Source organism: Triticum aestivum, chromosome 2A, assembly GCF_018294505.1.
Source record: "Triticum aestivum cultivar Chinese Spring chromosome 2A, IWGSC CS RefSeq v2.1, whole genome shotgun sequence".
NCBI classification, from domain to species: Eukaryota; Viridiplantae; Streptophyta; class Magnoliopsida; order Poales; family Poaceae; genus Triticum; species Triticum aestivum.
Window position 1 is genome coordinate 70,454,100 of NC_057797.1, and position 8,751 is coordinate 70,462,850.

Here is an 8,751-nt window from a genome sequence, read left to right on the forward strand (position 1 = left end):
CACGGGATGATGTGTTACGGAACGAGTAAAGAGACTTGCCGGTAACGAGATTGAACAAGGTATCGGGATACCGACGATCGAATCTCGGGCAAGTATCGTACCGCTAGACAAAGGGAATTGTATACGGGATTGATTAAGTCCTTGACATCGTGGTTCATCCGATGAGATCATCGTGGAACATGTGGGAGCCAACATGGGTATCCAGATCCCGCTGTTGGTTATTGACCGGAGAGTTTCTCGGTCATGTCTGCATGGTTCCCGAACCCGTAGGGTCTACACACTTAAGGTTCGATGACGCTAGGGTTATAAGGAATAGATATACGTGGTTACCGAATGTTGTTCGGAGTCCCGGATGAGATCCCGGACGTCACGAGGAGTTCCGGAATGGTCCGGAGGTAAAGATTTATATATGGGAAGTCCTGTTTTGGTCACCGGAAAAGTTTCGGGGTTTATCGGTAACGTACCGGGACCACCGGGAGGGTCCCGGGGGTCCACCAAGTGGGGCCACAAGACCCGGACGGCTGCATGGGCCAAGTGTGGGAGGGGACCAGCCCCAGGTGGGCTGATGCGCCCCCCCACAAGGGCCCAAGGCGCCTAAGGGGAGGAGGGGGGGCAAACCCTAAGGGCAGATGGGCCTTAGGGCCCATGCCTGGTGCGCCTCCCTCTCCCCTCCACCTGGCCGCCACCCAGATGGGATCTGGGGGCTGCCGCCACCCCTAGGGAGGGAACCCTAGGTGGGGGCGCAGCCCCTCCCCTCCCCCTATATATACTTGAGGTTTGGGCTGCCCAAGACACATGAGTTCCTCTCCTTCTTGGCGCAGCCCTACCCCTCTCCCTCCTCGTCTCTTGCGGTGCTTGGCGAAGCCCTGCTGGAGTACCACGCTCCTCCACCACCACCACGCCGTTGTGCTGCTGCTGGATGGAGTCTTCCTCAACCTCTCCCTCTCTCCTTGCTGGATCAAGGCATGGGAGACGTCACGGGCTGTACGTGTGTTGAACGCGGAGGTGCCGTCCGTTCGGCACTAGGATCTCCGGTGATTTGGATCACGACGAGTACGACTCCTTCAACCCCGTTCTCTTGAACGCTTCCGCTTAGCGATCTACAAGGGTATGTAGATGCACTCTCCTTCCCCTCGTTGCTGGTTTCTCCATAGATAGATCTTGGTGACACGTAGGAAAATTTTGAATTTCTGCTACGTTCCCCAACAGTGGTATCATGAGCTAGGTCTATGCGTAGTTCTATGCACGAGTAGAACACAAAGTAGTTGTGGGCGTTGATTTTGTCAATTATGCTTGCCGTTACTAGTCTTATCTTGATTCGGCGGCATCGTGGGATGAAGCGGCCCGGACCAACCTTACACGTACGCTTACGTGAGACCGGTTCCACCGACTGACATGCACTAGTTGCATAAGGTGGCTGGCGGGTGTCTGTCTCTCCCACTTTAGTCGGATCGGATTCGATGAAAAGGGTCCTTATGAAGGGTAAATAGAAATTGGCAATTCACGTTGTGGTTTTGCGTAGGTAAGAAACGTTCTTGCTAGAAACCCATAGCAGCCACGTAAAACATGCAAACAACAATTAGAGGACGTCTAACTTGTTTTTGCAGGTATGCTATGTGATGTGATATGGCCAAAGGATGTGATGAATGATATATGTGATGTATGAGATTGATCATGTTCTTGTAATAGGAATCACGACTTGCATGTCGATGAGTATGACAACCGGCAGGAGCCATAGGAGTTGTCTTAATTTATTTATGACCTGCGTGTCAACATAAACGTCATGTAATTACTTTATTGCTAACCATTAGCTGTAGTAGTAGAAGTAATAGTTGGTGAGACAACTTCATGAAGACACGATGATGGAGATCATGGTGTCATGCCGGTGACGATGATGATCATGGAGCCCCGAAGATGGAGATCAAAAGGAGCAATATGATATTGGCCATATCATGTCACTATTTGATTGCATGTGATGTTTATCATGTTTATACATCTTATTTGCTTAGAACGACGGTAGTAAATAAGATGATCCCTCATTAAAATTTCAAGAAAGTGTTCTCCCTAACCGTGCACCGTTGCGAAAGTTCGTCGTTTCGAAGCACCACGTGATGATCGGGTGTGATAGATTCTTACGTTCGAATACAACGGCTGTTGACGAGCCTAGCATGTACAGACATGGCCTCGGAACACATGCAAAACACTTAGGTTGACTTGACGAGCCTAGCATGTACAGACATGGCCTCGGAACACAAGAGACCGAAAGGTCGAGTATGAGTCGTATGGTAGATACAATCAACATGAAGATGTTCACCAATGTTGACTAGTCCGTCTCACGTGATGATCGGACACGGCCTAGTTGACTCGGATCATGTAATCACTTAGATGACTAGAGGGATGTCTATCTGAGTGGGAGTTCATAAGATGAACTTAATTATCCTAAACATAGTCAAAAGGTCTTCCCAAATTATGTCGTAGCACGCGCTTCAGTTGTACTGTTTAGATATGTTGCTAGAGAAAATTTAGTTGAAAGTTGATAGTAGCAATTATGCGAACTAGGTCCGTAAACTGAGGATTGTCCTCATTGCTTCATAGAAGGCTTATGTCCTTAATGCACCGCTCAGTGTGCTGAACCTCGAACGTCGTCTGTGGATGTTGCGAACATCTGACATACACATTTTGATAACTACGTGATAGTTCAGTTAAACGGTTTAGAGTTGAGGCACCGAAGACGTTTTGAAACGTCGCGAAACATATGAGATGTTTCGAGGGCTGAAATTGGGATTTCAGGCTCGTGCCCACGTCAAGAGGTATAAGACCTCCGACGATTTTCTTAGCCTGCAAACTAAGGGAGAAAAGCTCAATTGTTGAGCTTGTGCTCAGATTGTCTGAGTACAACAATCATTTGAATCGAGTGGGAGTTGATCTTCCAGATGAGATAGTGATGTTTCTCCGAAGTCATTACCACCAAGCTGCTAGAGCTTCGTGATGAACTATAATATATCAGGGACATATATGATGATCCTTGAGATATTCGCGATGTTTGACACCACAAAAGTAGAAATCAAGAAGGAGCATCAATTGTTGATGGTTGGTGAAACCACTAGTTTCAAGAAGGGCAAGGGCAAGAAGGGATACTTCATGAAACGGCAAATCAGCTGCTGCTCTAGTGAAGAAACCCAAGGTTGAACCCAAACCCGAGACTAAGTGCTTCTGTAATAAGGGGAACAGCCACTGGAGCAGAATTACCCTAGATACTTGGTAGATGAGAAGGCTGGCAAGGTCGATAGAAGTATATTGGATATACATTGTGTTAATGTGTACTTTACTAGTACTCCTAGTAGCACCATGGTATTAGATACCGGTTCGGTTGCTAAGTGTTAGTAAACTCGAAATAAAAGGCTGCGGAGTAAACGGAGACTAGCTAAAGGTGAGCTGGCGATATGTGTTGGAAGTTTTTCCCAAGCTTGATGTGATCAAGCATCGCACGCTCCCTCTACCATCGAGATTGGTGTTTGCGTTGAGCATAGACATGATTGGATTATGTCTATCGCAATACGGTTATTCATTTAAGGAGAATAATGGTTACTCTGTTTATTTGAATAATACCTTCAATGGTCTTGCACCTAAAATGAATGGTTTATTGAATCTCGATCGTAGTGATACACATGTTCATGCCAAAAGATATAAGATAGTAATGATAGTACCACCTACTTGTGGCACTGCCACGTAAGTCATATCGGTATAAAACGCATGAAGAAGCTCCATGTTGATGGATCTTTGGGCTCACTCGTTTTTGAAAAGTTTGAGACATGCGAACCATGTCTATTGGTGTATATGCATGAAGAAACTCCATGCAAATGGACCGTTTGGACTCACTTGATTTTGAATCACTTGAGACATGCAAATCATACCACATGGGCAAGATGACTGAAAGCCTCGTTTTCAGTAAAATGGAACTAGAAAGCAACTTGTTGGAAGTAATACATTTTGATGTGTGCAGTCCAATGAGTGCTGAGGCGTGTAGTGGATATCGTTATGTTCTTACTTCACAGATGATTTGAGTAGATGTTGAGTATATTTACTTGATGAATCACGAGTCTGAATTATTGAAAGGTTCAAGTAATTTCAGGGTGAAGTTGAAAGATCGTCGTGACAAGAGGATAAAATATCTATGATATGATCATAGAGATGAATATCTGAATTACGAGTTTGGCACAGAATTAAGACATTGTGGAAATTGTTTCACAACTAATACAGCCTGGAACACCATAGTGTGATGGTGTGTCCGAACATCATAACTGCACCCTATTGGATATGATGCATACCATGATGTCTCTTATCGAATTACCACGATAGTTTATGGGTTAGGCATTAGAGACAACCACATTCACTTTAAATAGGGCACCACGTAATTCCGATGAGATGACACCGTATGAACTATGGTTTAGAGAAACCTAAGCTGTCATTTCTTAAAAGTTTGGGGCTGCGACGCTTATGTGAAAAAGTTTCAGGCTGATAAGCTCGAACCCAAAGCGGATAAATGCATCTTCATAGGACACCCAAAACAGTTGGGTATACCTCCTGTCTCAGATCCGAAAGCAATAAGGGATTGTTTCTAGAATCGGGTCCTTTCTCGAGGAAAAGTTTCTCTCGAAAGAATTGAGTGGGAGGATGGTGGAGACTTGATGAGGTTATTGAACCGTCTCTTCAACTAGTGTGTGGCAGGGCACAGGGAGTTGTTCCTGTGGCACCTACACCAATTGAAGTGGAAGCTTATGATAGTGATCATGAAACTTCAGATCAAGTCACTACCAAACCTCGTGGGATGACAAGGATGCGTACTACTTCAGAGTGGTACGTAATCCTGTCTTGGAAGTCATGTTGCTAGACAACAATGAACCTACGAGCTATGGAGAAGCGATGGTGGGCCTGGATTCCAAAATGGCTCGAGGCCATATAATCCGAGAGAGGATCCATATATGAAAACAAAGTGTAGACTTTGGAAGAACTACTTGATGGTCGTAAGGCTGTTAGGTACATATGGATTTTAAAAGGAAGACGGACAATGATGGTAAGTATCACCATTAAGAAAGCTCGACTTGTCGTTAAGATGTTTTCCGACAAGTTCAAGGAGTTGACTACGATGAGACTTTCTCACTCGTAGCGATGCTAAGAGTCTGTTGGAATTATATTAGCGATTACTGCATTATTTATGAAATCTTGCAGATAGGATGTCAAAACATTGTTTCCTCGACGATTTTCTTGAGGAAAGGTTGTATGTGATACAACCGGAAGGTTTTGTCAATCCTGAAAGATGCTAATAAGTATGCAAAGCTCCAGCAATCCTTCTAAGGACTGGAGTAAGCATCTCGGAGTTGGAATGTATGCTTTGATGAGATGATCAAAGATTTTGGGTGTATACAAAGTTTATGAGAAACTTGTATTTCCAAAGAAGTGAGTGGGAGCACTATAGAATTTCTGATGAATATATGTTGTTGACATATTGTTGATCAGAAATGACGTAGAATTTCTGGAAAGCATATAGGGTTATTTGGAAAGTGTTTTTCAATGGAAAGCCTGGATTAAGCTACTTGAACATTGAGCATCAAGATCTATAAGGATAGATCAAAACGCTTAATGGTACTTTCAAATGAGCACATACCTTGACATGATCTTGAAGGTGTTCAAGATGGATCAGTCAAAGAAGGAGTTCTTGCCTGAGTTGTAAGGTATGAAGTTAAGACTTAAAGCTCGACCACGGCAGAAGAAAGAGGAAGGACGAAGGTCGTCCCCTATGCTTTTGTCATAGGCTCTATACGGTATGCCATGCTGAGTACCGCACCTGATGTGTGCCTTGCCACATATCTGGCAAGAGGGTACAAAGGTAATCTAGGAGTAGATCACCAGATAGCGGTCTAAATTATCCTTAGAGGAATAAGGATATGTTTCTCGGTTATGGAGGTGATAAAGAGTTCGACGTAAAGAGTTACGTCGATGCAAGCTTAACACCTATCCGGATAGCTCTGAGTAGAGATACCGGATACGTATAATGGAGCAACAATTTAGAATAGCTCCAAGTAGAACAGTTATTTGAAATGGCTCCAAATGTAGCGTAGTAGTTGCATCTACAAGATGACATAGAAATTTGCGAAGTACATACGGATCTGAATGTTGCAGACCCGTTGACTGAAACCTCTCTCACAAGCATAACATGATCAAACCCAGAACTCTTTGGGTGTTAGTCACATGGGGATGTGACCTTGAGTGTTAATCACATATCGATGTGAACTGGATTATTGACTCTAGTGCAAGTGGGAGACTGTTGGAAATATGCCCTAGAGGCAATAATAAATTGGTTATTATTATATTTCCTTGTTCATGATAATCGTTTATTATCCATGCTAGAATTGTATTGATAGGAAACTCAGATACATGTGTGGATACATAGACAACACCATGTCCCTAGTAAGCCTCTAGTTGACTAGCTCGTTGATCAATAGATGGTTACGGTTTCCTGACCATGGACATTGGATGTCGTTGATAACGGGATCACATCATTAGGAGAATGATGTGATGGACAAGACCCAATCCTAAGCCTAGCACAAGATCGTGTAGTTCGTATGCTAAAGCTTTTCTAATGTCAAGTATCATTTCCTTAGACCATGAGATTGTGCAACTCCCGGATACCGTAGGAGTGCTTTGGGTGTGCCAAACGTCACAACGTAACTGGGTGGCTATAAAGGTACACTACAGGTATCTCCGAAAGTGTCTGTTGGGTTGGCACGAATCGAGACTGGGATTTGTCACTCCGTGTAAACGGAGAGGTATCTCTGGGCCCACTCGGTAGGACATCATCATAATGTGCACAATGTGATCAAGGAGTTGATCACGGGATGATGTGTTACGGAACGAGTAAAGAGACTTGCCGGTAACGAGATTGAACAAGGTATCGGGATACCGACGATCGAATCTCGGGCAAGTATCGTACCGCTAGACAAAGGGAATTGTATACGGGATTGATTAAGTCCTTGACATCGTGGTTCATCCGATGAGATCATCGTGGAACATGTGGGAGCCAACATGGGTATCCAGATCCCTCTGTTGGTTATTGACCGGAGAGTTATCTCGGTCATGTCTGCATGGTTCCCGAACCCGTAGGGTCTACACACTTAAGGTTCGATGACGCTAGGGTTATAGGGAATAGATATACGTGGTTACCGAATGTTGTTCGGAGTCCCGGATGAGATCCCGGACGTCACGAGGAGTTCCGGAATGGTCCGGAGGTAAAGATTTATATATGGGAAGTCCTGTTTTGGTCACCGGAAAAGTTTCGGGGTTTATCGATAACGTACCGGGACCACCGGGAGGGTCCCGGGGGTCCACCAAGTGGGGCCACAAGCCCCGGAGGGCTGCATGGGCCAAGTGTGGGAGGGGACCAGCCCCAGGTGGGCTGGTGCGCCCCCCCCACAAGGGCCCAAGGCGCCTAAGGGGAGGAGGGGGGGCAAACCCTAAGGGCAGATGGGCCTTAGGGCCCATGCCTGGTGCGCCTCCCTCTCCCCTCCACCTGGCCGCCACCCAGATGGGATCTGGGGGCTGCCGCCACCCCTAGGGAGGGAACCCTAGGTGGGGGCGCAGCCCCTCCCTCCCCTATATATACTTGAGGTTTGGGCTGCCCAAGACACATGAGTTCCTCTCCTTCTTGGCGCAGCCCTACCCCTCTCCCTCCTCGTCTCTTGCGGTGCTTGGCGAAGCCCTGCTGGAGTACCACGCTCCTCCACCACCACCATGCCGTTGTGCTGCTGCTGGATGGAGTCTTCCTCAACCTCTCCCTCTCTCCTTGCTGGATCAAGGCATGGGAGACGTCGTCGGGCTGTACGTGTGTTGAACGCGGAGGTGCCGTCCGTTCGGCACTAGGATCTTCGGTGATTTGGATCAAGACGAGTACGACTCCTTCAACACCGTTCTCTTGAACGCTTCCGCTTAGAGATCTACAAGGGTATGTAGATGCACTCTCCTTCCCCTCGTTGCTGGTTTCTCCATAGATAGATCTTGGTGACACGTAGGAAAATTTTGAATTTCTGCTACGTTCCCCAACAATAATCGCGACGCCATTCTTGACTATGTTAGAGTTTGAGTAGTTTACTTCATGTAATCTTAACCTATCTCTATCTCTCTATCTCTCTCTCCCGTATCCCTGTCTATCTCCTATACCGAACCAGATTGGATTTCTTTCTGGTCTCTCTTGTACGCCACGGCAAGGCATTGTTTGCCCCATATAAATATACACAACTCGGCTCCCTCGAGGAGTAGGAACGCTTATTCCAAATCTTACATAGTATACAGAGCTAGCCTCTTCCCTATCATCTAGCAACACAAAAAATCAAAACCCTAGAGCCCTTCCATCATCATCGTCATGAGCTCCAGCACTATCGGCCTCAACCTCGGCGCCCCACCAACAGAGAAGCTCGCGAGGGGGAACTACCTCCTATGGAAGGCGCAAGTTCTGCCGGCCCTGCGAGGCGCGCAGGTGACCGGTCTTCTCGACGGCAGCGATGCAGCGCCGCCAAAAACAGTGGAGGTCGCCAAGGCGGACAAAACCACGGCCATCGAGCCGAATCCACCGTATGGTCCATGGATTGCCAAAGATCAACAGGTCCTAAGTTATCTGCAAAATTCGCTCACTCCAGAAATCCTCGCGCAAGTTATCGGTAAGGAAAATACCCTTGATCTATGGACCGCCCTTACCAC